At 37.7% G+C, this 27,459-nt stretch overlaps 2 pseudogenes; one reads left to right on the top strand and one right to left on the bottom strand.

The window, feature by feature from the left end:
- Positions 1–4,653: 4,653 nt before the first annotated feature.
- LOC144256184 (signal transducer CD24 pseudogene) lies at positions 4,654–4,974 on the bottom strand (annotated as a pseudogene).
- Positions 4,975–10,087: 5,113 nt separating this feature from the next.
- LOC144256256 (olfactory receptor 3A2-like) lies at positions 10,088–13,714 on the top strand (annotated as a pseudogene).
- The last annotated feature ends 13,745 nt before the right edge of the window (positions 13,715–27,459 follow it).

Raw genomic sequence — 27,459 nt, 5'->3', positions numbered from 1 at the left:
ATCCTGTGTGAGTCTGAGCATCTACCATAGAAGGTGAATTAAAAAAAAAAAGCCTAAAATTCTTGGAAGAGACTAATTTTACAGATAGAGAAATTGAGACGTCAAGAGCTCACCTAGGCTAAGGGCTTTAGAGTTGGATTAGAACTGGGGTCTCCATATGTCCTGTTTATGGCTTTTCTTCATTCAGCTTTACTGCCTTTTGAATTTCTGAGACTTGCTGCTAGAATCAGTATCACTCAGTGATTTCCTAAAGGCAGAGAGAAGATAAAGACACTGGCCTAGAAGCCAGTACTTAGAAGCTATTCTACATTCTAATTTCATAGGTTCTGGCAAATCACTTAACCTTGCCGCAGTCTCGCTGGGCACAAAATAACCGAGCCACCACCAAAGCCTTGTAGATTCAAACAGCAACTCTTTATTCCCCAACTCTCACCAACACTCTACATGCACGTTCTGGGAAAATACACTCCCTCCACCGGGCTCTGTGGTACTCTCAGAACCCTGTGAGAACTCAATGGGAACTCTAAAGGAGCGGGCGCCTGAGGCAGCAGGATACGCCCTAATCCTGGAGCTACCCTATTTCAGCAGGATCCACCCTAAACCTGGAGCCACCCTATTCCCAGCAGGATCCACCCTAAACCCTGAGCAGGGTCACCTTTCAAACCAAAATGCCATGCATCGTTTCTACTTGGCTATGGCTCTCAGCATAACCTGTCTGCACCATTTTTTTTATCTGTGAAATGAGGTTTTAAAAAAAGCTGGCTTACTTACTCTCTAATCCTGGTCCTGGTTATCACTGTGGATGATATTCAACTGTGCCGTTGCAAAATCCAAATTAGAACTTAGATTTTAAAGTGCTTTATAACTACTATTATGTGCTAGTCAAGACATGACCAAAAACCAGACATAGTCCCTGCACACATGGAGCTTACATTTTGTCAGATGTTAACCAATTATCACCTGATCACTGTGTCTCTGGATGCCATGAGTGTTTGCACGTGTACACACATTTACACACATGCATTTTTTAATTCTAATCTGTTATATGTGACAGCAGAATGCATTAAAATTCATATTACACATATAGAGCACAATTTTTCATATCTCTGGGTGTATACAAAGTATAGTCACACCATTTGTGTCTTCATACATATACTTAAGGTAATGATGTTCAACTCATTTCACCATCTTCTATTTCCATGCCTCCTACCTTCCCCTCCCACCCCTTTGTCCTATCTAGAGTTCATCTAATCTTCCCAAGCTCCACCCCTCAACCCCATTATGAATCAACCTCCTTGTATCAGAGAAAACATTAGGCATTTGGTTTTTCGGGATTGTTTAATTTCACTTAACATTATCTTCTCCAACTCCATCCATTTACCTGCAAATACCATGATTTTATTCTCTTTTATTGCTCAGTAATATTCCATTGTGTATATATACCACATTTTCTTTATCCATTCTTCAACTAAAAGGTATCTAGGTTGGTTCCATAATTTAGCTATTGTGAATTGTGCTGCAGTAAACATTGATGTGCTGTGTCCCTGTAGTATGTTTTTAAGACCTTTGAGTATAGACTGAGGAGAGGGATAGCTTGGTCAAATGGTGCTTCCATTCCCAGTTTTCCAAGGAATCTCCATACTGCCTTCCATATTGGCTGCCCCAATTTGAAGTCCACCAGCAATATATGAGTGTAACCTTTTCCCCACAACCTCACCAATACTTATTGTGTTTGTCTTCATAATAGCTGTCATCCTGAATGGAGTGAGATGAAATCTTAAGAGTAGTTTTGATTTGCATGTCTCTAATTGCTAGCAATGATGAACATTTTTTCATATATTTGTTGATTAATTGAATATCCTCTTCTGAGAAGTATCTGTTCAGTTCTTTGGCCCATTTATTTATTGGGCTATTTGTTGTTTTTTTGTTATTGTTGTTGTTGTGTATTTAAGATTTTTTTAGTTCTTTATATATCCTAGAGACTAGAGGTCTATCTGATGTGTGTGTGGTAAAATTTGCTCCTAAGATGTAGGCTCTCTATTCACCTCACTGATTGTTTCTTTTGCTGAAAAGAAGCTTTAGAGTTTGAATTCATCCCATTTATTGATTCTTAATTTTAATTCTTGTGCTATGGGAGTCTTATTAAGGAAGTCAGGGCCTAATTTGACATGATGGAGATTTGGGGGTAATTTTTTTTCTATTAGATGAAGTGTCTCTGATTTAATTCCTAGGTCCTTTATCCACTTTGAGTTTTGTGCTTGGTGAGAGATAGGGGTTTAATTTCATTTTGTTGCATATGGATTTCCACTTTTCCCAGCTATCTTTTCTCCAATGTATGCTTTTGGTGCATTTGTCTAATATAACTATAATTATGTGGGTTAGTCTCTATTTCCTCTATTCTATACCATTGGTCTACCAGTCTATTTTGGTGCCAATACCATGCTGGTTTTGTTACTATTGATCTGTAGTATAAAGTCTGGTATAGTGATGCCACCTGCTTCATTCTTCTTGGTAAGAATTATTTTAGCTATTCTCGGTCTCTTATTTTTCCAGATGAATTTCATGACTGCTTTTTCTATTTCTATGAGGAATGTCATTGGGGGTTTGCATTAAATCTGTATAGTGCTTTTGGTAGTATGGTCATTTTGACAATATTAATTATGTCTATCCAAGAGCAAGGTAGATCTTTCCGTCTAAGGTCTTCTTTAATTTCTTCCTTTGTAGTTTTTGTTGTAGAGGTCTTTCACCTCTTTCATTAAGTTGATTCCCAAGTATTTTTTTTGAGGCTATTGTAAATGGGGTAGTTTTCCTCATTTCACTTTCAGAGGATTTGTCACTGATATACAGAAAATGCCTTTAATTTATGGGTGTTGATTTCATATCCTGCTACTCACACACATGCATTTTTACATTTTAATTTGTTTATGAAAATACAAGCTATTGCATAAAATTTTATTTTCAGCTTTCTTAAAAACAATCTTTATGTTTGAGCATCATTTAATGAGCACATTCAATGTTATGACTTTCTTATATATGCTATTATTTGCATGTGCCAAAATTTCCTTGACCAATGGACATTTTTATTGATTTTTTAAAAAAAATAAATGACAGCGGAATGCATTACAATTTTTATTACACATATACAGCACAATGTTTTCATATCTCTGGTTGTATATAAAGTATGTTGACACCAATTCATGTCTTCATACATGTACTTTGGATAATGATGTCTATCACATTCCTCCATCCTTGCTAATCCCCTTCCCACTCCTTTTGCCTCCCACTCTTCTTCCCTATCTAGAATTAATCTAATTCTCCTATGCTCTCACTCCCTACCACACTATGAGTCAGCTTTCTTATATCAGAGAAAACATTTGGCATTTGTTTTGGGGGAATTGGCTAACTTCACTTAGCATTATCTTCTCCAGTGCAATCTATTTACCTGCAAATGCCATGATTTTATTCTCTTTTATTGCTGAGTAAAATTCCATTGTGTATATATGCCACATTTTTTAATCCATTCATCCACTGAAGGGCATCTAGGTTGACTCCACAGTTTAGCTATTGTGAATTGTGCTGCTAGAAACATTGATGTGGCTGTGTCCCTATAGTATGCTGTTTTTAAGTCTTTGGGGTATAGACTGAGCAGAGGGGTAGCTGGATCAAATGGTAGTTCCATTCCAAGATTTCCAAGGAGTCTCCACACTGCTTTCCATATTGGCTGCACCAATTTTCAGTCCCACTAGCAATGTATGAGTGTACCTTTTTTCCAACATCCTTGCCAACACTTATTTTTGTTTGTCTTCATAAAAGCTGCTGTTCTGACTAGAGTGAGATGATGTCTTAGAATAGTTTTGATTTGCATTTCTCTAATTGCTAGAGATGATGGATATTTTTTTCATATATTTGTTGATTGTATATCCTAATTTCAAGTGTTTCACTATTATCACTAATAATGCAACCTAGTCTTTGCATCTCTGAATTTTGTCCTCTATTTTGAGGAATGACTACCTTCTAATTTGTGCAAGTACTTTGTCTCATCCAAAATAGTGCACATTTACAAGATCAAATTCCTGTTACTTTGTGACATAAGTACAAATGACTTAATTGCTTATTTTTATATGAGAAAGGAGAAACACATATTATTCTTATTCCCTACTTATAGTCTTCATATTCTTTTTAAAATTTTTTAGTTGTAGATTGCTATAATACATTTATTTATTTATTTATTTATTTATTTATTTTTATATGGTGCTGAGGATCAAACACAGTGCCCTACTCATGCAAGGCAAGTGCTCTACCACTGACCCACAGCTCTAGCCCTTCATGTTCTTTTTCTATGTCTTTGTTTTAAGTGTCCATATTTCTTAAGCCTCATTGGAGGAAATCATGTCTCAGTTTTGGACATTATCTCTTTTTATCTCATATGTTAAACTCCAGCAGATTTAATATTGGAATGCATCACCTGTGAAACCCTTCACATGTCCTTCAATCAATTTGGAATTCTCAATGCTTTCTGTACCAATAAAGTCAGGTGTGGAATTGGTAGATTTAAAGCAGACCTGCTTCTTCCTTGACACACTGGATTTATAGTCACCATTTGGATTGGGTTTAAAAGATGAGGAAGTAGAGACATTTCTTGGCCTGAGTCTCTTAACAGTAGAGATGTAGAAGATAAAGTGAGATCACAAGGAGACTAGCTATTGACTGCAGGGCCCTGCCAGCTGCCTTGTGGGTAGCATTAGTTGAATTGGGAGCAGCCGAGATACTCTGTGAGGAGTTTCTTGAAAGTGTCACAACAGCTGTTTGGTTTGAATAAATCTGCATGTGTAGGAGCAATGCCAGAAGCAGCAGCCCCAGCCTGGCGACTATCACACTACCATGTACCCTCCATCCATGCGAGGTGGGCCCCTCTGGATGCTTGATGCAAGGAGATAGGTTGGCTCCAGAATGGCACAGGCAGAGTGGGGCCATTTTATTTTTAATGCATTTCATAAACACAACACTAATACAGGCCTAACAATATTACATATGTAGTGGAACTCAGCTTAAAAATCAGAGTTACTTCACTTTGGAATTCAGACAGACTTTGCAGCACGGGATCCCACCAGCGTCAACATGCATGGGGATGGGAGAGCTTCCTGCAAGAAGGTAGACCAAGTTCATAGGCCCAAGTCAGTGACAATGCACAGAACACCAGAGAGAGTTCATCTCCTGATGCCAGTCCTCTTTGGCCGACCTCCCACCTGCTAAATTCAAGGAAAAGAACTTCAGCAACAACATGTACATAAATGGTCTATATAAGAGCAATAAGTCACTAGTCATTCTCTTTTGTAGTGTTTATTTCACCCAGTATTGTTTGTGTGGCTCTCTATACCAGTGTCTACAGCTGTTAGTCACTTATTTCCATGATTGCATTGCATTAGTGTTCCATGATGGATCATCTCTTTTCTGTTTGAAGGTATTGTGTTTGCTTCTGTGAACATTCTTGCACACATTTCTGGTGCACACACACAAGAATTTCTCTAAGGTTTCTAATTAGGATTGGAATCAATACAACTTAGGTTTAAAGAAAAAAATCATTTTCCAAAGTGCCCCTCATGTATGCTGAACTTGCTGGGACCTTCCCAGTGCTGCCAAATTTGTCTGAATTCCAAGGTAAAGTAATTTTGATTCTCAAGCTGGGAGCTCCACTGCATATGCAATATTGTTATGCCTGTATTAGTGTTGCATTTATGAAATTCAATAAAAATAAAAGGAATGAGGCAAGGTATATTCAATCAAACAAAAATAATTAGAGAGAGATTGTAGCACAAAATTTGCTGCTCTCAACAGCAGTGTGTAAGAGTTTTGTTGATCTCTGTTCTCCTTAAAACTTGATATTATCTCATTTCTTCATTTGGCTCAAGATAGTAATTGTACAGCGACATTTCCATTGTGATTTTACCTTGCATTTGCTAGATTACCAATAAGTCTGACTTTTCTTTTCTATGTTCATTGACCTTTGTTGTTTCTTCTGTGAGATTTCTGTTTATATCCTTTGCCTGTTTTCTATTGAGTCTTTATCTTTTTCTCATTGGTTGCAAAAGTTTTTAATATGTTTTGGATACTTCAGAATAGCTATATGTGCCAAAATTTTTTTTAAATACTTGGCTTATCTTTTTACTAATAAAACAGTTTGAAATTTGAGTTAAAGCTAATTTCTTGGTCTTTTTAAAATATATTTAATATTGTGGGGACTTCTTTAAGAAATCTGTACCTTCTAAAAGATCATAAGAGTACTCCATAGAATATATTTAGGAATGTATTATTAGAATATATTTAAGATTGTACGTTGTTACTCTGCAATATAAGTATCTCATCTATCTGAAACTGGGCTTTGTGCATTGAATGTGCAATGAGCAGGAGAATATCATCTTTTTCTCCGTGGATCCTTGATTGCCCCAGGGCTGTTTACCAAGAGGCCTCTTTCCTACCACTCTGCAGGCTAGCCATGCCATGTGTCCTGTGTCAAATTTCCACATATTAATTACAGGCTGTCTGTTGTGCTGTTTTGGTTTATTTCTCTAATTTTGCTCAAACATGACCTGTCTTAATTACCATGCCTTTAAAATACATTATAATGGGCAGGAGCCACCTGGTAAAACAGAGTTACACCGTAGGTGGTGGCAGTTTTTAACTGGAGTTAGAATCCAGAGCTGAAGGCTGGGCTTGCCGGAGTGAACATGCCCGGGATGTGGCTCCCAGACTTGTTCATTACCTAACAGGTACCGAGTGCTTTGACAAGTCTAAAGGCAAACATCTGAAGGCCACTAACCCTTTCCCAATTGGCTAGCACCCTGTAGGTGGAGATAACCATTACTGTATCATGAAGGAGCTGCCATGGGCTGGCACCAACATCAGAGCCTTGAGAAAAAAACAGAGTCCCCATGGTGATATGAGGGGCCTTAATTGCTTTTGAAGCAGAGGGAAGAAGAGGGAAGGGAAAATCTTGTGGAAAAGTTGTTAAAATCATGTTTTGAGGCTTGAGTTCCAGCTCTGCCACTTCCTGGATGTATAACATGAAGCAACTTACTAACCTTCTTTGAGCCCCAGTTCCCTCCTCTGTAAATTACAGCAAATAGTCAAATCCCATCAAAGACTTGTCAGGAAGATTAGGTGAGATAATCCACAACATTAAACTATCTATCAGTGATGGCTGTTTGATCATTACTAAGTACCTTACATCTGTTATTTTATATAATTCTCAGACCAACCTGAGTGGTTGGAAATATTATTTTGATTTCATAGATGAGGAGGCTGATGACCAAGAAGTTCCGCAGCTGGTCCTAAGTCACACCATTCACAAATTAGTTTGACAGTAGACCCCATCAGTGTACTTCATGATGCACCAGGATGCCCTGGGAGAGTATCAGGAGCTGGGCTCCTATAGCTAGAGAAATGCACGTTCTCCATCTGATGGGAAATCAGGGTTGAAATGGAGCAGGACACTGAAGAAGAGCCAGATGACCTCTCCACATTTCCTGACTATTAATCTCATCACCAACTTCTAATTAGGCCTAGAAAATTCTAGTGTGGGGTGACATCCCTGGGGACCCCTAGAACCCTCTTAGCTCAATTCAGCTCTTCCACTACCACTTCCAAAATTATTATGGGATCCCCCGCCTGCAGAATGCAATCCCAGTAGTCCGCACTAACAAGGTTCTGAGAGGGAAGCATTGCGTTCCTGAGGACTCACAGAAAACCGTGTCTGGAGAGGGCATCTCCCCTTTGCCTCTTTCTCTACCTCCTTCTCACCTCCAGGGCAAGGCAAGCCTGGGAGTTGCTAAGCTCTCACTAAGCCAGGAATCTGGAGAAACAAACTGTTTGGTCCAGGGACCCTGGTCAGGCTTTAGCACCACCATTAACTCCATGGGTGACTTTAGAATGATGAATAAACTCTCTGGGCTTCATTATCCTTGTGTGACAAATGTCTTAATAACCCTCTGTTTACCAATGGAACTAATATGAGGGGTGGAGTAGGGAATGGGTGTGAAAACTTTTTAAGAACAATCAAAAGCATCACAAAGTCATTATTGGGTTCATTAAACGCTTGGATTGTTTATATGTTTGTGGCTCCCCAAGGTCCTTTCCTTCCTGGGGGGCTAATTTCTGAGGTCCCCAGAGCATAACATTGCAGAAGATGGAGCTCCATGACAGGATGATCTCATCTCTCTTTTATTCTCTTATATATGGTCCTTCCTTGTTCTCTGAGGCTAGGGCCTGAACAGTGCCTCCAATTCTTCATTTCCCTTCTGCAGAAGCCTTGCTGGCTATCACACCTGTAACAAGGTGAGTACTCTCCAGCAACTTGAGGCACCCAGGTTGTTCCCAAGTGAGCCGAACCTCTCATTTCACAGAGGATTTAGTAGGGAGAGTCTTGCTCAGGGAAACACATCAAAAGAGAGAAAGTGCTGGGACCCTCCTATGTCAGGGCACTTTGCCTACCTTGACAAAGTCTTTGGATGGAAACTGTTTATGTATCTATTGGATTTATGAGGGAATTCAGAGTATCTGGCCTTCTGCCTGGACCCATTCCTCAGGAAGCAACCTGGAACCAGAAGCCTACGTCAGAAGGCCACATCAAATGATAAAGGGCTTTGTTGAAATGTCGGAGTACAGGACGGTGAATGTTGTATAAGGGTGGCCTGAAGCTCATGCTGGACACCTAGGGATGTTAATCTAGGAGGATTTCTTCACTCAAGGCCATCACCGTCTTAGGTGCATAGATGGTGTTCATCCTAGAATCTTGGTAAAGACAAGTTTCACCTCTACAGAGTAAGAATTGTAGAGCTTTCTGAGGTGTGCTTTTGGAATTTGGGGGGGCATATGTTTTTTATTCACAGGGCCTACCCCTTATTTTCCAAATCCTTTTGGGCTATTTTTTGTGAAAAGGCAAATGTCATATCAATGGATAGATTTAACTGCTCCCAAATGAGTTCTTAGAAATGCCTGCATCTAGACAAAGGGAGCTGAATTTCCTACAGCAGTACATTTGTGCCTTACACTTAAGCCTATACTGTAAAACCATATCAATTTTTCATCATCTTGCATAAACTCCAGCTCATAAAGAAAAACTTTCCCAACTTCTACAGCCCAACCTTATGTTCTCTTCCACTGATCTTGTTGATCTTATGGTCTTAATTTCAAAGTTCACTCGCTCATTTATTTCAGAAATATCAAACACCTACTGTACACAAAGTACAGTAACAGGCATTGAGAATGCAAAGCTGAATCAGGCATACATTTCTCTGAAGCCAGAGTGGAGAAGAGGTGTGTCCTATAGAGGAATGACCCTGCAAGGGATTAACAGAGATAAGAGCTGTGAGGTATTCAATTCAAGTGTGGTGGGAGTTTAGTGGAAGGAGCTTGAGATGGGGAAGAATCATGAAAACTTCATCAGAGGAGGAACACTTTAGTTGAGTCAAAGGATTTGAGAGCCTGGAGGAAGCAAGAGGATATTCCAGTTATCAGTTTCAGAAAAGATTAAGGATTTTTAGGAAAGTTTAGGAAACACTACATCAAATGTCTCACCTATAAGAAGTAGCTTACACATCAGATGGCCAAGAATGGACTGTTTATGTCACATACTTGTTGGACATTTGTGTGTCTTGAGAACTGTCTATCAGATTATTTACCCATTTTTAAATCAGATTATTGTTTTTTTCGTGTTGAGTTGTTTGAGCTATTTATATATTCTGGGTATTAATCCATTGTCAGATGAATAGTTTGCAAAGATTTTCTTGCATTCTGCTGGCTTTCTTTTCACTCTGCTGATGGTTTTTTCCTTTATTTTTCTTCTGTGCAGAAGCTTCTTATTTTGATACAATTCCATTTGTCTATTTTTACTTCTGTCATCTGTCCTTTTGGGGTCTCATCCAAAAGTCTTTGCTTATATCAATACCTTGAAGTGTTTCCCATATGCTTTCTTCTAGAATTTCTTAGTGTCACGTCTTACATTTAGGTTTTTGTTCCACTTTAAGTTGATTTTTTGATGAGAGACAAGAATGTAGTTTCATTCTTCTGTGTATGTATGATGGATTTTCTAATGCTTCCTTAGGAATCAGGAAGTGCCTTTGGGGTACTCAATTAGATACTCTTATCTAATGGCCTCTCATCTGATGGCCTCCTAGTTATTTGGGGGTTAAAAAACGTAAAATGAGTAGGCTCATCAATGGGCACTATTTTGGAAAAATATAAAACCAGAGATCTCATAGGTACATCTCATAGGTACAGATCTCTGTGAAGAGAACATAATGGATTAAATTTTCTTCACGCTAAACCCTATAATTCCACCTCAACTGTGTTCCACCTTAGTCTCCTCATTGGTGAAATAAGGGAGTAGATAGTCTCCAAGATCCCAATTAACTTAAGCCAGTGTCCATGGGACCATGTCATGGGGTATACTGAAAATAGTTATGGGCACTAGCAAGGACACTGTTGTGTGTAGAAACTGTTCAAACTGGTACTCTATGCCAGTGGATTCCAGAAAATATGACCCTAGATGTGGCATCCCCATAGTTACTGAAGGTCTACATTACCAATAGGAAATTAACACCATGTATTTTATAATAATCAGGAATTTATTTTCATTATCTCTAGATCATGACAATGAAAGTTTCAGAGTTCACAACCTTTGGTTATTGTTATATATGAGGGTTTTAGCTGTATTCTTAAAATGACCTAAATACTTACGGGCACCAAAAATATTATCTAGTTACTAAATTTTGAAGGATTCATCAAAGAAAACAAAGTATGGTAAAGCATGCACACAGGAATAAAGTAAAACAGTCCTTCAGCTTCCATTGATGGATACCACAGAGATTAATTTTGGTGGAAACTGACAAACTGGTTAGTTGTTCTGTTATTAGCAGACTTTCTGTGAAGAGAACATAATGGATTAAATTTTATTTTATTATTTCATAGAGCTATGAAGCAAATATATGGAGCATTGTATACTTTTATTTAATCTGTAGGAGAATCAACAAAGCAATCATTGAACCACTATATCTTTGGCCATTAAGGAACTCTGTAATCTTAAGGAACCAAAATATACAATTATATTGACATAAAATATATATGATTATAAAAAGAATCCAATTCACTGTAGATCACCTGAGGGAAAAACAGAAAAGGAGGAGCTGAGAAGCTCCCATGTTTCCACTGTTGGTGGAATCCATAGTTATTTCCTTCCTGCCATTTTCTAGGCTCCTGTGTCCATACTTCAGGTATAAACTTATTTCCTACGTACTCTTAATTTTATGTCAGAAGATATTATCTGCTAAGAATTAGAATGTTCCAGTCTTCTAATTAATTATTATCAGTGTTTCACAAATCTACTGGCTTGTGTATAATTGCTTTTTATCTAACTTTCCAATTTCTTGACAATTCTATTTCCTAGGTTTGTTTGTTTGTTGCTCTCTTGGGTTGTCATTTAGACAACTTTGTCATTTCCAATTATTCTCTTCTTTCTCCTCTAATGTTTAAACTTCTTGTGTCTTTTTGCCTGAAACTTTTAGAATAATGAAAAATATTCAAAGTAATGAAGACCAGGGCTCTCTTGCTCCTGATTTTAATAGAAATATCACTTTTATTTTACCTTTAGGAGGGACACAGGCTTTCAGTGGTCATTTCCTGTTATATAAGGTCACATAAATTACACACTTACATTCCATGGAGCTATAGAAGTGTTTACTTTTTTTCTCTACATTAGAAATGGATGTAGACACTTATGAATTGCCTTTTAGAAAGATTTCCTCTTTTAGTATAATAATATTATATGTTTGTAAATTTACTAATGTTAAATCATTCTCTTTTTTTCTATAAAATTTGATTATGATAGGCTTAATTTGTTGTACTTAGGGTTTTCAAATTTTAGCCAAATGAGGGTAGTATAGAATAATTCCACTTTTTATCATTGTTACATTTTAGTATCAGGATTTGGTAATGATGAAAAATGAATGGGAAGGCTCTCTTTATTTCTAAGATACAGAAGGTGTACATGATGTAGACATTCTCTTTATATTGACAAATTTAAAACAATTTGCATATAAATGGAATAAAACTGGAGCCTGCACATTTGAAGTACATTTCTGACAATGTTTTATTGTTGTTTACTTCTTATTTATCTATTTATTTATTGGTTTATTTCATTTGGGAATGGTTCTGATGGCTGAAGAATCAATCATTTGTCCAAATTTAGAGGCAGATAGTGTTCCATGATTATTTAAATTTCTTTTTCATCTGTGAATACTATGACTTTTTGATTACTAATTTTATATATTTTATTTTTTTCTTCTTTATATTTGCTAGAGGTTTGTTTTATTTTATTTCTAATAGATTTGTAATGATTTATGATCAATTCATGTGTTCTGTTCTTTTTTACTTTTAGCATAATTTTTCCCCCAGATCTCATATAGGACCTTCAGGGAAGGACCTCATTCATTGACACCAGGGAACAAAGTGAGAAAGGACTTAAATACCTTTTGAGAAGAAAGAAGTCCAAGGTAGTGGTGGCATTGGGCAATGCACATGGAAGTGAGGTAAGGATACTACGGTGAAGGCAGGACACGGACAATAAGTGAGGTGTGGCCTGAGGAGTGAGAAATACTCCCTAAGGAATTTGGGGGTTTTGCCTGGAGCAGCAAGTATAAGTAGGTCAATATATTTTTTATTGACTAACTAAATAATCGAGGCTGATCCCTTCCACTCTGGAATGTCTTATTACGGGGGCTCATTACCTGGAGCCAATAGAACTGCAGTGACTGAGTTTATTCTTTTGGGCTTGGTGGAGACACCTGGGCTGCGACCAGTTGTCTTTGTGCTCTTCTTCTTTGCCTACCTGGTCACAGTCGGGGGCAACCTCAGCATCCTGGCAGCCATCTTGGTGGAGCCTAAACTCCACACCCCCATGTACTTCTTCCTGGGGAATCTGTCAGTGCTGGACGTTGGGTGCATCACTGTCACTGTTCCTTCAATGTTGAGTCGCCTCTTGTCCCACAAGCATACAGTTTTATATGGAGCCTGCCTCACACAGCTCTTCTTCTTCCATCTGTTGGCTGGTGTAGACTGCTTCTTGTTGACAGCCATGGCCTATGACCGATTCCTGGCCATCTGCCGGCCCCTTACCTACAGCACCCGCATGAGCCAGACAGTCCAGAGGATACTGGTGGCTGTGTCCTGGGCTTGTGCCTTCACCAATGCACTGACCCATACTGTGGCCATATCCACACTCAACTTCTGTGGCCCCAATGTGATCAATCACTTCTACTGTGACCTCCCCCAGCTCTTCCAGCTCTCCTGTTCCAGCACCCAGCTCAATGAGCTGCTGCTATTTGGTCTGGGTATCCTCATGGCAGGTGCACCTGTGATTCTCATCGTCACCTCCTATATCCACGTGGCAGCTGCAGTCCTGCGAATCCGCTCTGCAGAGGGCAGGAAGAAGGCCTTCTCCACGTGTGGCTCCCACCTCACTGTGGTGGGCATCTTCTATGGGACAGGCGTCTTCAGCTACATGCGTCTGGGTTCAGTGGAGGCTTCAGACAAGGACAAGGGCATTGGCATCCTCAACACTGTTGTCAGCCCCATGCTGAACCCACTCATCTACAGTCTCAGGAATCCCGATGTGCAGGGCGCTCTGTGGAGGGTGCTCACCGGAAAGCGAGCTCTGTCATGAAGGGTGTCTCAGGAAGGTAGAAACCATGGGAGTAGTCCCTCCTGGAGTCTTGAACAAGATGACTTTTATTAGGAAGTAGTACTCTTGCTCCCCAAGGAAGCTTTACCTGATGATAGTATACAGTCCTGGACCAGAGCCCTGGGTACTTGCCATTTGGTCCTCTGAACTCTTCCTAGTCCGGATAAAAGGGAACCCAAGATATCTGTATCTTGGGAGGTTCTTGGTCCTGCAGGAAGAACCTTTTATTCATTTATTTTGCTAAGGTCCCCAGAAGCACCAGCAAAGAGTGTCTCTAAACTGGAATGTAACAAGTCACAGCCTAGTGCCAAGAATTAGCATACCCTTCCATCAAGCTCCCCCAAAGCAGCTCCCACCACCTGTTTTCACACAAGGTCCCAAACAGTGACCTAGATCTAGTACAGTATGAATTGAGACATTGATTTCCACTAGCCTGTCAACATTGAAAGATTCTGGGATGCTTAACTGTGGAGAGTTTATATTTCCTTAGGGATTTCTCAATTTTTTTCAAAATGGAAATATCCATTGATTTAAAAATTTTGATTAGGAATTGCACTCATGAAAATGAAAACAAAACAAATTTTTAACAGTAGAAAATCAAAACCTTTACTTTTTGTGCCCTCAATCTTATGAAATAACCACTGTTAAAATTTTGGTGCTTGGGCTAGGGTTGTGGCTCATTGGAAGAGCACTTGCCTAGCAAGGTGAGGCCCTGGGTTCAATCCTCAGCACCACATAAAAAATAATAATAAATAAATAAAGGTTAAATTCTTAAAAAATATTTGGTGCCTATTCTTTTAATTTTTAATACATATATAAATATGTTTGTGTATCTTTATATCAATATAAATATGTTTATGTATATGTTATATCAATAGGGGTATGTTATATCATGGTTGTTATTTACACAGTTCAGGGTAGGTAGATTTTAATCTGTCAAATATCTAAAAACTTATGTTTTACATTTTATTGATTGCCCAGTGTTAATTTACAAGTGAATCAAAATTTATTTAGCCTTATGCCTTTTATAGAATTTAAACTGTTTCTAGATTTTCTGTATTCACAATCAATAACATATAGAATATTCTTCAGAGTGTATTTTTCTTTTTTATTTACTTTTATTTTTGATACCAGGGATTGAACCCCAGGGCACTGAGACACATCCCAGCCCTCTTTTTTACCTTTTTATTTTGAGACAAGGTCTCACTAAGTTGCTGAGGCTGGCTTTCAACTGAGATCCTCCTGCCTCAGCCTCCTGAACCACCAGGGTGTTTTTATTATTCTGCAAGCATTTCCATAAGTTGTGATAAGCAAAATTCTTGAGTTGAATTAAATAAAATTTTAGATTTTTATATATAGTTTCCTTTTATTCTACACAAAACTTGCACTATTTTATTATTCCAATGATGAATGAAACTGCTTATTCTCCAAGATTTTGATAACTGTGGCTCTTATAAATAAAATCTACTAATTTTTGATAATATAGTGGTTGAACATTACTATTTATTATTTGATATGTATTTTTGATGTTCACATAAGAATGAATGTATTTCCAAATATTTATTATTCATGGATGTGTGTTGAATTGTGTTTCTCTAAAAATTTCATATAGAAGCACTGACCCCCAATGTGATTTATTTGGAGATATAGTCTTTAGAAAGTAATTTTGGTTAAATCAGATTATAAAGGTAGAGCCCTAATAGAATAGAGTTATGGCCTCATATGAAGAATCCCTCTCTCCCTCCCTCTCCCTCTCCCCCTCTCCCCCCCCCTCTCCTTTTCATATGAGGATACAAAGAAGGTCTGTCTTCCATGCAGAAAGAGAATCTTCATCAGAATCTGACCATGCTGACACACTGATCTTGGACTTCCAGCTTCCAGAATTGTGAGAAAATTATTTTCTCACAAAATTATTTTATTTAATCTATTCTATGTATTGTATTTTGTTATGGTAACATGAGTGGACTAATATAATCCATTTGTATTTCATCATTGATAATTAGCTTTTCATGTCCTTTGCCTCTTTTTTAATGGCTAATTAATTTTGCTTATTGATTTGCAGGAACTCTACATAATGTGGATATTAATCCTTTGCCACATATTTTGCAAAATAATCCCACACAATCTCCCAATATACTATTATTCTTTCATTATTTAAGTGAATAAAGTGACCTTTTATTGATCCATTCACAAGATATTTCATTCTTCTCACCAAATTAAATCATTCCTATTGCTTGGAACATATAAGTAAAGTCCTTTGGTTTTTAATATCTTCCAATTAGAAGTTTTATGTTTTTGATGTCAGCTTCCCACACTACCAGTTATGATTTCTTTCATTGAGAGTAAGTAGCAGATATAATGGAAGAGCAAAAGAGTTAGACTGGAGGTAGCAGCCGGAAGTCAGATTTAGTGCTACAGATGGGTATTATAGATGGCACACAGGTTGCTATTACTGAAATAGGGATGTCTTAGGTTCATTTTAGAACATATTCCATGGTTTATTTGGCAGCAACAGTCACCACAATCAGAAGCTAAATTTACAATGGTCAATAGGAGCTAATAGAAGGATGTGGAGAGTAGGTCACATGTCATAGGTGTTAAGATTATATACCTTGGAATAAGGCAAATGCTAGCTTGAAGCCCTACTCCTCAAATTCCTATGTGCCCTCAGGCAAGGTACTGAATCAATTTGAACTTCAAATTGCTGCAATAACTTGGCACAGTGACTGCACAGCACAAAAACCGCTCTCAGTTGAACAGGAGTGCAGTGCGACCAGGAAGCAGCCCACCTGGTGTGAACCTGAGGGCGAGAGGTCCTGCAGTTTGGACCTGATAGGCAAGAGAGGGGAGGGGTCTAAACCTGGAGCAAAACAGAGAGACCAGGATCTGGGAAGCTCCAGACAGGAGAGGGATATGATACCAGGGGCACAAGTCTTCTCACCCTGGTTACCTACACCACCCTGAGGGCAGACACTCAAGCTTAAAATAGACAACTCCACCTACTGGAAGAGAGAGAAGCAGGAAACAAATGTAATTCTAAGAGTATTTTTTTCCTTCTTATAGTTTTTCTTTCTCCTCTACCATTCTATCCTCTGGCCCTCACAATCCCAACATAAGTGAGACCAAGAATTTTGCATGAAACAGAACTTTGAGAACTGAGTCACCTGAATAATATAATATATAGGAATTGCATAAGCCCCACCCCTTTTAATTTTTTCTCTTTTTTTCTTTCTTTCCATTTTTTCCTTCTCTTTCTTCTTCTTTCAACCTCCAAATTTTAATATTTTTACATCCTGTAATTTTCTAAATACATATGTTTGTTTTCATGTACTCTACTATCCTCTCACATACTTGTCTACCCTAAATTACCCCCTGTCTATTCCCCTGCTACTTATCCTCTTCATTAGACTTCTCCTCCAAATTTACTAAGTTATATTAACCTCATACCCTCACATCTTTCCCCCTTAGCTTATTGTCCCACGCCCAACCTCCAGTTCACTGTCTGCCACCAAAAACTGTACACCTTTCATGAAACTACTGATTATATTTTAAATAATAATTGAATCCAACATTTCTGGACATTGAGACTAACTATAAATGTCTTAATAACAATAATTTGTTCATAGGTGATGTATTGTTGATATTGGGATCCGTTAACATTGTCCTTCCTCACAAAGGAGGGATCTTGGAACCATACAAGAGCACTACAAATCTATCAGGTACAAACAATAACACACCAGATCCACAGAGCTGGAAAGGAAGACACGCAAGCAACATGAAAAGAGAAGGGAAGAAAGTGCCACAAACAAATCAAGACAACACATCATTAGAAGCATTGGCAGCTACAGCAGAAAAAACTACAGAGAAAGATTTCAAGATGTACATGGTTAAAGTGCTCTGTGAACTCAAAGAAGATATAAGAGAACAAATACAAGCAGTGAAAGACAACTTCGACAATGAGCTACATAAACAAATCCAAGAAGCAAAATATCACTTCAATACGGAGATAGAGGTTCTAAAAAAAACAAAAATCCTTGAAATGAAAGAAATAATAAACCAAATTAAAAACTCAAATGAGAGCATCACCAACAGAGTAGACCATTAAGAAAATAGAACATCAGACAATGAAGATAAAACATATCATCTTGCAAAGAACATAGATAGCACAGTGAAAATGATAAGAAACCATAAGCAGAACATACAAGAAATATGGAATAGCATAAAAAGACCAAATTTAAGAGTTATTGGGATAGAGGAATGCATAGAGGCCCAAACCAAAGGAATGAGCAAACTGTTCAATGAAATAATATCAGAAAACTTTCCAAACATGAATAATAAATTGGAAATCCAAATCCAAGAAGCCTACAAGATGCCGAATGTGCAAAATCACAACAGATTCATACCAAGACACATTATAATGAAAATGCTCAACATACAGAATAAGAAGAGAATTTCAAAAGCCACAAAAGAAAGGAATAAGATTACATATAGGAGTAAACCAGTTAGGATATGGCTAATTTTTCAACACAGACCCTGAAAGCTATAAGATCCTGGAACAACATATATCAAGCTCTGAAAGATAATGGGTGCCAACCAAGAATTTTGTCTCCAGCAACATCAAGCTTCATATGTAAACATGAAATAAAAACCTTCCACAATAAACAAAAATTAAAAGAATTTATAGCTAGAAAACTAGCACTACAAAACATCCTTGGCAAAATATTTCAGGAAGAGGAAATGAAAAACAACAATGAAAACCAGCAGAGGAGGTATAGTACCCTAAATGAAAAACTAATCAAAGAGGAAAACCAAGTCAAGTTAAATAACAAAAATAAACAGATATGGCTAGAAATACAAACCATGTCTCAATAGTAACTCTAAATGTTAATGGCTTAAACTCACTAATCAAAAGACATAGGCTAGCAGATTGGATTTAAAAAAGACCCAACAATATGCTGCCTACAGGAGACTCATCTGATAGAAAAAGACTTACACAGACACAGTGAAAGGTTGGGAAAAATCATACCACTCACATGGACTGTGGAAGCAAGCAGGGGTTTCCATCCTCATATCAAATAAAGTAGATTTCAAGCCAAAGTTAACCAAAAGGGATAAAGATGGACATTACATACTTCTCAAGGGAACCATACACCAACAATACATAACAATCATAAATATATATGCCCCAAACAATGGTGCAGCTATGTTCATCAAACAAACTCTTCTCAAGCTCAAGAGTCAAATTGATCACAACACAATAATCTTGGGTGACTTTAACACACCTCTCTCACTCTAGATATATATTCAAAACAAAAGTTGAATAAAGAAACTATGGAGCACAATAACACAATTAATAACAGACTTAACTAACATATATAGAATATTTCAACTGGCATCAAGTGGATACATTTTCTTCTCAGCAGCACATGGATCCTTCTCTAAAATGGACCATGTACTATTCACAAAGCAACTCTTAAAAAATAAAAAAAGTAGAGATACTACCATGCATTTTATCAGATCATACTGGAATGAAATTGGAAATCAATGACAAAATAAAAAATAAAAATTTCTGCATCACATGGAGACTAAACAATATGCTATTGAATGAAAAATGGGTTCCAGAAGACATCAAGGAGAATATTAAAAAATTCTTAGAGGTAAATGAAAGCACAAACACATCATATCGGAATCTCTGGGACACTATGAAAGCAGTACTAAGAGGAAAATTCATTGCATGGAGTTCATTCCTTAAAAGAAGAAAAAGTCAACAAATAAATGACCTCATACTACATCTCAAAGCCCTAGAAAAAGAACACATCAGCAGCAAAAGCAGTAGAAGGCAAGAAATAATTAAAATTAGAGAGGAAATCAATGAAATTGAAACAAAAGAAACAATTGAAAAAAAATTGACAAAACAAAAAGTTGGTTCTTTGAAAAAAATAAATAAAATTGACAGACCCTTAGCCATGCTAATGAAGAGAAGGAGAGAGAGAACTCAAGTTACCAGCATATGTGATGAAAAAGACAATATCACAAAAACACTACAGACATACAGAGGATAATTAGAAATTATTTTGAAACCTTATACTCCAATAAAATAGAAGGCATTGAAGGCACTGACAAATTTTTTAAGTCATATGATCTGCCCAGATTGAGTCAGAAAGATATACACAACTTAAACAGACCAATATCAAGTGAGAAAATAGAAGATGCCATCAGAAGCTCACCAACCAAGAAAAGCCCAGGACCAGATGGATACACAGCCAAATTCCACAAGACCTTTAAAGAAGAACTAATACCAATACTCTACAATTTATTTCAGTAAATAAAAAAGAGGGAGCACTTCCAAACTCATTCTATGAGGCCAATATCACCCTAATTCCAAAACCAGACAAAGACACTTCAAAGAAAGAAAACTTCAGACCAATATCTCTGATGAACATAGATGCAAAAATTCTCAATAAAATCCTGGCAAATCAAATATAAAAACATATCAAAAAGGTTGTGCACCATGATAAAGTGAGATTCATCCTAGGAATGCAAGGTTGGTTCAATATATGGAAATCATAAATGTAATTCATCACATCAATAGACTTAAAGATAAGAATTATATGATCTTCTCAATAGATGCACAAAAAGCATTTGACAAAATACAGCACCCCTTTATGTTCAAAACACTAAAAAAACTAGGGATAAGAGGAACATATCTCAAGAATGCAAAGGCTATGTACCCTAAGCCTCAGGCCAACATCACTCTAAACAAAGAAAAATTGAAGGCATTCCCTTGAAAATCTGAAACAAGACAGGGATGCCCTCTTTCGCCACTTCTATTCAACATAGTTCTTGAAACACTGGCCAGAGCAATTAGATAGGTGAAAGAATAAAGGGATATATATATGAACTTAAATTAGCACTATTTGCTGATGATATGATTCTATACCTAGAAGACCCAAAGAAACTCCACCAGAAAACTTCTAGAACTAGTAAATGAATTCAGGAAAGTAGCAGGATATAAAATCAACACCTATAAGTCAATGGCATTTCTGTATATCAGTGACAAATCCTCAGAAAGTAAAATGAGGAAAGCTACCCCATTTACAATAGCCTCAAAAAATAAAACTTGGGAATCAACTTAATGAAAGAGGTGAAAGATCTATATAATGAAAACTATAGAACCCTAAAGAAAGAAGTCAAAGAAGACTTTAGAAAATGTAAAGATCTACCTTGCTCTTGAATAGGAAGGATTAATATTATCAAAATAACCATACTACCAAAAGCATTATACAGATTTAATGTAATTCCAATCAAAATCCCAATGACATTCCTATTAGAAATAGAAAAAGCAATCAAGAAATTCATCTGGAAAAATAAGAGACCCAGAATAGCTAAAGCAATTCTAAGCAAGAAGAGTGAAACAGGTGGTATCGCTATACCAGACCTTAAACTATACTACAGAGTAATAGTAACAAAAATGGCATGATATTGGCACAAAAACAGACTGGTAGACCAATGATACAGAATAGAGGACACAGAGACCAATCCACAAAATTACAATCATCTTATATAGACAAAGATGACAAAAACATGCATTAGAGAAAAGATAGCTTCCTCAACAAATGATACTGAGAAAACTGGAGATTCACATGCCACAAAATGAAATTAAGCCCCTAACTCTCACCATGCAAAATGGATCAAGGATTTAGGAATTAAACCAGAGACCCTGTGTCTAATAGAAGAAAAAGTAGGCCCTAATCTCCATCATGTGGGGCTAGGCCCCAACTTCCTTAATGAGACTCCTATAGCACAAGAATTAAATCCAAGAATCAATAAATGGGATGGACTCAAACTAAAAAGTTTCTTCTCAGCAAAAGAAACAATCAGTAAGGTGAATAGAAAGCCTACATCCTAGGAGCAAACTTTTACTCCTCACATATCAGACAGAGCACTAATCTCTAGGGTATGTAAAGAACTCAACACCAAAAAACAAATAATCCAATAAATAAATGGGCCATGGGCCTGAAGAGACACTTCTCAGAACATGATATACAAACAATCAACACATACATGCAAAAATATTCATCATCACTAGAAATTAGAGAAATGCAAATTGAAACCACTCTAAGATTTCATCTCACTCTAGTCAAAATGGTAGATTATTAATACAAGCAACAGTAAGTGTTGGCGAGGATGTGGGGGAAAAGTTACACTTATACATTGCTGGGCCTGAAAACTGGTGCAGCCAATATGGAAAGCAGTATGGAGTTTTCTTGGAAAATTGGGAATGGAACCACCATTTGACCCAGCTATCCCTCTCCTACGACTATAACCAAAGGATTTAAAAACAGCATACTATAAGGACATAGCCACATTAATGTTTACAGCAGCACAATTCACAACAGCTAAACCATGGAACCAACCTAGATGCCCTTCAATAGATGAATGGATTAAAAAATGTGGCATATATACACATGGAATATTGGTCAGCAATAAAAGAGAATAAAATCATGGTATCTGCAGGTAAATGGAAGTTAGAGAAGACAATGCTAAGTGAAGTTACCCAATCCCAAATAACCAAATGCTGAATGTTTTCTTTGATATAAGGAAGCTGATTTATGGTGGGATAGGGAGGGGAGTGTGGGAGGAAATAGATGAACTCTAGACAGGGCAGAGGGGTTGGAGGGGAAGGGATAAAGCATGGGTTTAAACGATGGTGGAATGTGATGATAATTATTATCCAAAGTACATGTATGAAGACATGAATTGGTATGAATTTACTTTGTATACAAGCAGAGATATGAAAAATTATGCTCTATATGTGTAATAAGAATTGTTATGCATTCTGCTGTCATATAGAAATAAAAAGAATACGTGGGCAAAGGAACTGAACAGGCACTTCTCTCACCCACGTCCCACTTGGGCAAGGGAAAAGGTTCCTATGAAAGGAATGGGCTGGCTGTAAAATTAAAAAGCTAGGAAAATAGTCCCATGAAATAAACACTAGAGACCAAAATTAAGTTTTCAGAATGGGGACAGTGACAGTTTAGGCCAACCAAATGCATATGGCTTCTAATAAATGAAGGAGCCCCCCACTTGCTTTATTTATACCAGTACAGATCAAAATGGATCCACATGAGCTTCTTCAAAAAAAACAGGATATGGCTGGAGGTAAGCAGGCTGCTCATTTCTTAACAGGTCATGCCCATCTCTGGTGCTCTGCTGAACTTGTGATGGAGCTGGGTAGGAAGCCACATGAACCAGGAATTCTCAAACCAGCAGGATTGTAGCTGGGAGTTCCTGATACCATACTTTCCTGCCTAATGGCTTCAACATCATTTTAGTTTATTCACAGTTCATGGATGGCTCCCTACACACTTTCCAGAAGAAATATGATCAGTCAACAAGTATATGAAACATGTTCAACATCTCTAGCAATTAGAGAGATGCAAATTAAAATGACAAAGAGATTCTGTCTCACTCCAGTCAGAATGGCAATTATCAAGAATACAAGTAACAATGAATGTTGGCAAGCATGTGGGGGAAAGGGTACACTCATACATTACTAGTGGGACTGCAAATTGGTACAATCACCCTAGAAAGCAGTATGGAGATTCCTCAGAAAATTTGGAATAGAACCACTATTTGACTCAGTTATCCCATTCCTTGGCATATACCCAAAGGACTAAAAATCATATTACATCAATATTTATAGCAGCTCAATTCACAATAGCTAAACTATGGAACCAGCCTAGGTGCCCCTCAAAAGATGAAAGGATAAAGAAAATATGGTACATATTTACAATGGAATATTACTCAGCCATAAAGATGAATGAAATTATGGCATTTTCCAGTAAATGGTTGGAACTGGAGCCTGTCGTGCTAAGTGAAATAAGCCAATCCAAAAAACAAAGGCCAAATGTCCTTTCTGATATGTGGATGCTAAAACACAATAAGGGGTTAGAAGGGAAGAATAGAAGTTCATTGGATTAGATAAAGGGAATGAATGGAAGAGAGAGGAGAAGGGAATAGGTAAGACCATAGAATGACTAGGACATTACTTTCCTATGTTCATATATGAATACATGACTGATATTACTTCACATCATGTACAACCACAAGAATGGGAAGTTATACTACATGTATGTATATCAAATTACATTCTAGCATCATGCATATCTAAAAAGAACAAATAAAAAAAAGAAACTTCCTGACAGTAGCAGTTTCACCTTAAAGGCAAAGTTGTGGATTAAATCATTTTACAAGTTTTCTTGCACCCAAAATATTCTAAGAACAAAAACTAATACTCATTGGTTTTCAAGATTTATGGTCTTTGGCTTTTGAATAACTTTACTTGTTTGAAACATGTGTCTATATTATTTTGGATAACTTCATATTCTAAATGAAAAACTTTTTTTAGTTCTAAAAAACAGAATTTTTCTAGCTATTAATCCATTCAGTCCTTATTACTGTGTGAGAATGTTGTTCTCACTATCATGATTATTTCCATTTTAGTAGTGGATAAGTTAAATAACTGTTCAAGGCCAGTTATATTCAGTAAGTTGCAGAGTCAGTCAACGGTCATGCTGTCAGGACTTACAGTCTTCACCATTACCTTCTACAGAAGATAGTGACTCACTGCCATAGGAGGTGCTAAATCATTGGACAATGACAATTATTCGGAGCTATTATGAGGGAACACATACATAAAGTGGACTAGACAACATCTAGATTTTCCATCTTTAAGTACTTAGATAATGTGAAGACCAACTCTCAGCATGCTATATTAAAGAGAGTATACCTTGCACCCTAAAACTCTCCAAGTCAAATTCAATGGAAAAGATGAAGTATATTTCTTTTTTTGTCAAACTTAACAGAATAGAAAGGAAGAAATACCAGCAGCTCAACTGAACCATAGTTCTTGCAACTCCCAAGAGGTGGTTTCAAGTTTAAGTTGAACAACAGAAGACAGGAGATCACAAAGAAGGTGGAATAGGTCAGCCCACAGCTCAGACCCTGGAGACAGTCTCCAAGAAGTCTTTTTATAAATCATTTTGGGGAAGATCACTGTTGGGAGCCACTATATCCCCTCAGGGACCCACTCGAGGAGTGTCAATGAATCCCAACAATTACTCTTTGACCTGAATGAAGACACAGGAGAGTCATGGTTTAGGAGACTTATAACCTGGTGGCTCATTCCTAACCACCTTTCTCCTATGGCCTACCCAGCTTCCTTGAATTGGAAACTAGATCTCTCATTCTCAGGTCCCATCCTGAACAGTTCCTACCATCCCTTATATTCCATAGGTCAACTAAGAGTGCCTCTTTCCAAACCATCCTGGACCTGTCTTCTCTACCTCACTCACCGAGACCCAGGAAAGCTTGAACTCCAAAAGGAAGGCTAGCCGATGATATACCAGCTGCCTGCAAACTTCCCACTTGTGGAAAAGTAACAGCCTCCGGTCCAGGACATTTCTTGACAACATCCGAGCTGACTCCACAGGTGAGGGCTGAGGACATTACAGATGGTTTATAACACCAACATCAAGCAATAGATCGCCAGCTCTTCACCACATGCATTCCTTTCCTTGACCCTTGAAAAGCCCCCACAAGGTAAGTTGAATTATTATGCTATTTTACAAAATATAATTTACCAGGTGAAATAAACGGCCAAAAGTCACATTGAGTTGCAGTAGTTAAATCAGGGTAGGTACAAGCCTCATCCTGATTCCAGATCCTAAAGTTCCCAAGATGTGATATAAGACAGAGATGGTATCCTCCCCACTGACCTTACTTCTCCAGGGCTCCTGTCCATGAACACAGGATCAGGATGAGGTAGGTAAGACAGGTTATCTAGATCTTAGGTCCTATCTGTCTCCTGAAGTCGTAGTCAGTGTGGCTTGTGCTGTGTGCATGCACACTCACACACCTGCATGGCCTTAGAGAGGAGATGCTGTCCACTTGCACACTCAGCGGCACCTTGGAAAGGGCCCTTCACAAGGTGGTGGTGTCTCCTTGTCAAAGCACAGGTGAGAATCTAAAGCACATGAAGGATATCTCCTTGACCATCTCTGTTGCCCCCCCACAAAGAAAAGGGGAAGCAATTGGCCTCTTCTGTCAATTGTCCTCAGCACCATCACACTCAAGTCACTGACTTCTCAGAGCACAAACATGTCCCAGGAAGTGGATATTGGTGGTTAGCAGTGTCTGAGGCTCTGACTTCCCTCCAGTGAACTCAAGGTTCAGATTCTGGGCCTCTAGCATTCATGTGAATGCATCTCCCGCTCCCCTCCCTGGTATCATAAGAGTCTTTTTACCTTTTTCTCCATGGTTTCAACATAAATCCTCTCTCCCTGTAACCACATTGTATTATCATACCCTTTGTCTGTCTATCCTGAAGACCATCCTGTGCTCAGATCCTCTGGTTCCCTGATGCTTTGGTTGCTGCATTGATTATACCAACCCTTTTTCCTATTCTTACACCTCTCTTTCTTACATTCTTAGCCCACCACACTTTTTTTTTCTTATCCCTTTGAAGTTGTCCTTATACTGGATTGTCAGTCAAAATGTTTCCATCCTCATTGGTCATTTAGTACATATCTTCAAGCACATACATTTACAACTAAACAAACGAAAAATGGTTAGGGTAACCCACAACCACCTTATAAATTCTTAGTACTTAATAAAGAATAAAGACCTTGCATTAGATGAAAATCCTCTCAAAACGAAACCACAACTAGTTTTCTAAGCTGATATCTTCCCATTCCCTGTCCTGTCCTGTTCTCTCTGCTCTGATAGATACACAACACTTTTTTTTTCCTGGAATCATCCTCTACTGTCTGAATTTTTGGTACTTGAGATTATTTCCATGAGGACATTGAACTTCATCTATGTACTGATGCATAGAAATGAGTGATTGTAAAGAAATGGACACAATCGTATCTATGTATTATATTTTTCATTCCAACAGATGACATCTCTATAAAGAACAATTCAGAAAGGAAGAATATAGGTAAGAAAAGGAGTGGTAGTTACAGGACTGAGGACGATTCATTGAATGACTGAAGAGGGTACAATATGTTTGTCAGTTAATGGGAAAGAGCTGGTATCAAGGTAGAGAATGAAAATACTACTCATTTTCTCCCTCACATAGCTTGATGTATGTATTTCTCTCCAAATGTACCCCTTTTTGTTCTCAGCTTACTCACAAAGAAACCTCTATCTCCTACCTTCAGTGAGTCAGGGGCTTAAACCAGGCTTGGTACTGCACACTCACAGTCCCAGGGACTCTGGAGATTGAGGCAGGAGATTACAAGTTGCAGTTCAGACTTGGCAACTGAATGAGACTCTATCTCAAAATTTAAATGCCTAGAAATGTAGCTCAGTGGTAGAGTGTCCCTTGGTTCAATCTCTAGTACTGGGGGAAAAAAAATGGACTTGATCCACCAGCACCATGGCTACCCTACTAATGAAATCATGACCAAACATGTGAAATCTCTATTTGGAATTGAATGTATTAATTATTATACTGCTAAAATACCAGAATAGCAGAGAATAACATAACAAAATTTGTGTAAAATTAATTGTGTAAAATTTCATATTTCCTCCAACTTTTTTTTGAGAGAGAATTTTTTAATATTTATTTTTTAGTTTTCGGTGGACACAACATCTTTATTTTATTTTTACGTGATGCTGAGGATCAAACCCAGCACCCTGCGCATGCCAGGCAAGTA

Source organism: Urocitellus parryii, chromosome 7 (assembly GCF_045843805.1).
Source record: "Urocitellus parryii isolate mUroPar1 chromosome 7, mUroPar1.hap1, whole genome shotgun sequence".
Taxonomy (NCBI): Eukaryota; Metazoa; Chordata; class Mammalia; order Rodentia; family Sciuridae; genus Urocitellus; species Urocitellus parryii.
The sequence above is the reverse complement of the archived record's forward strand: the minus strand, read 5'-3'. Positions and strand labels throughout refer to the sequence as shown.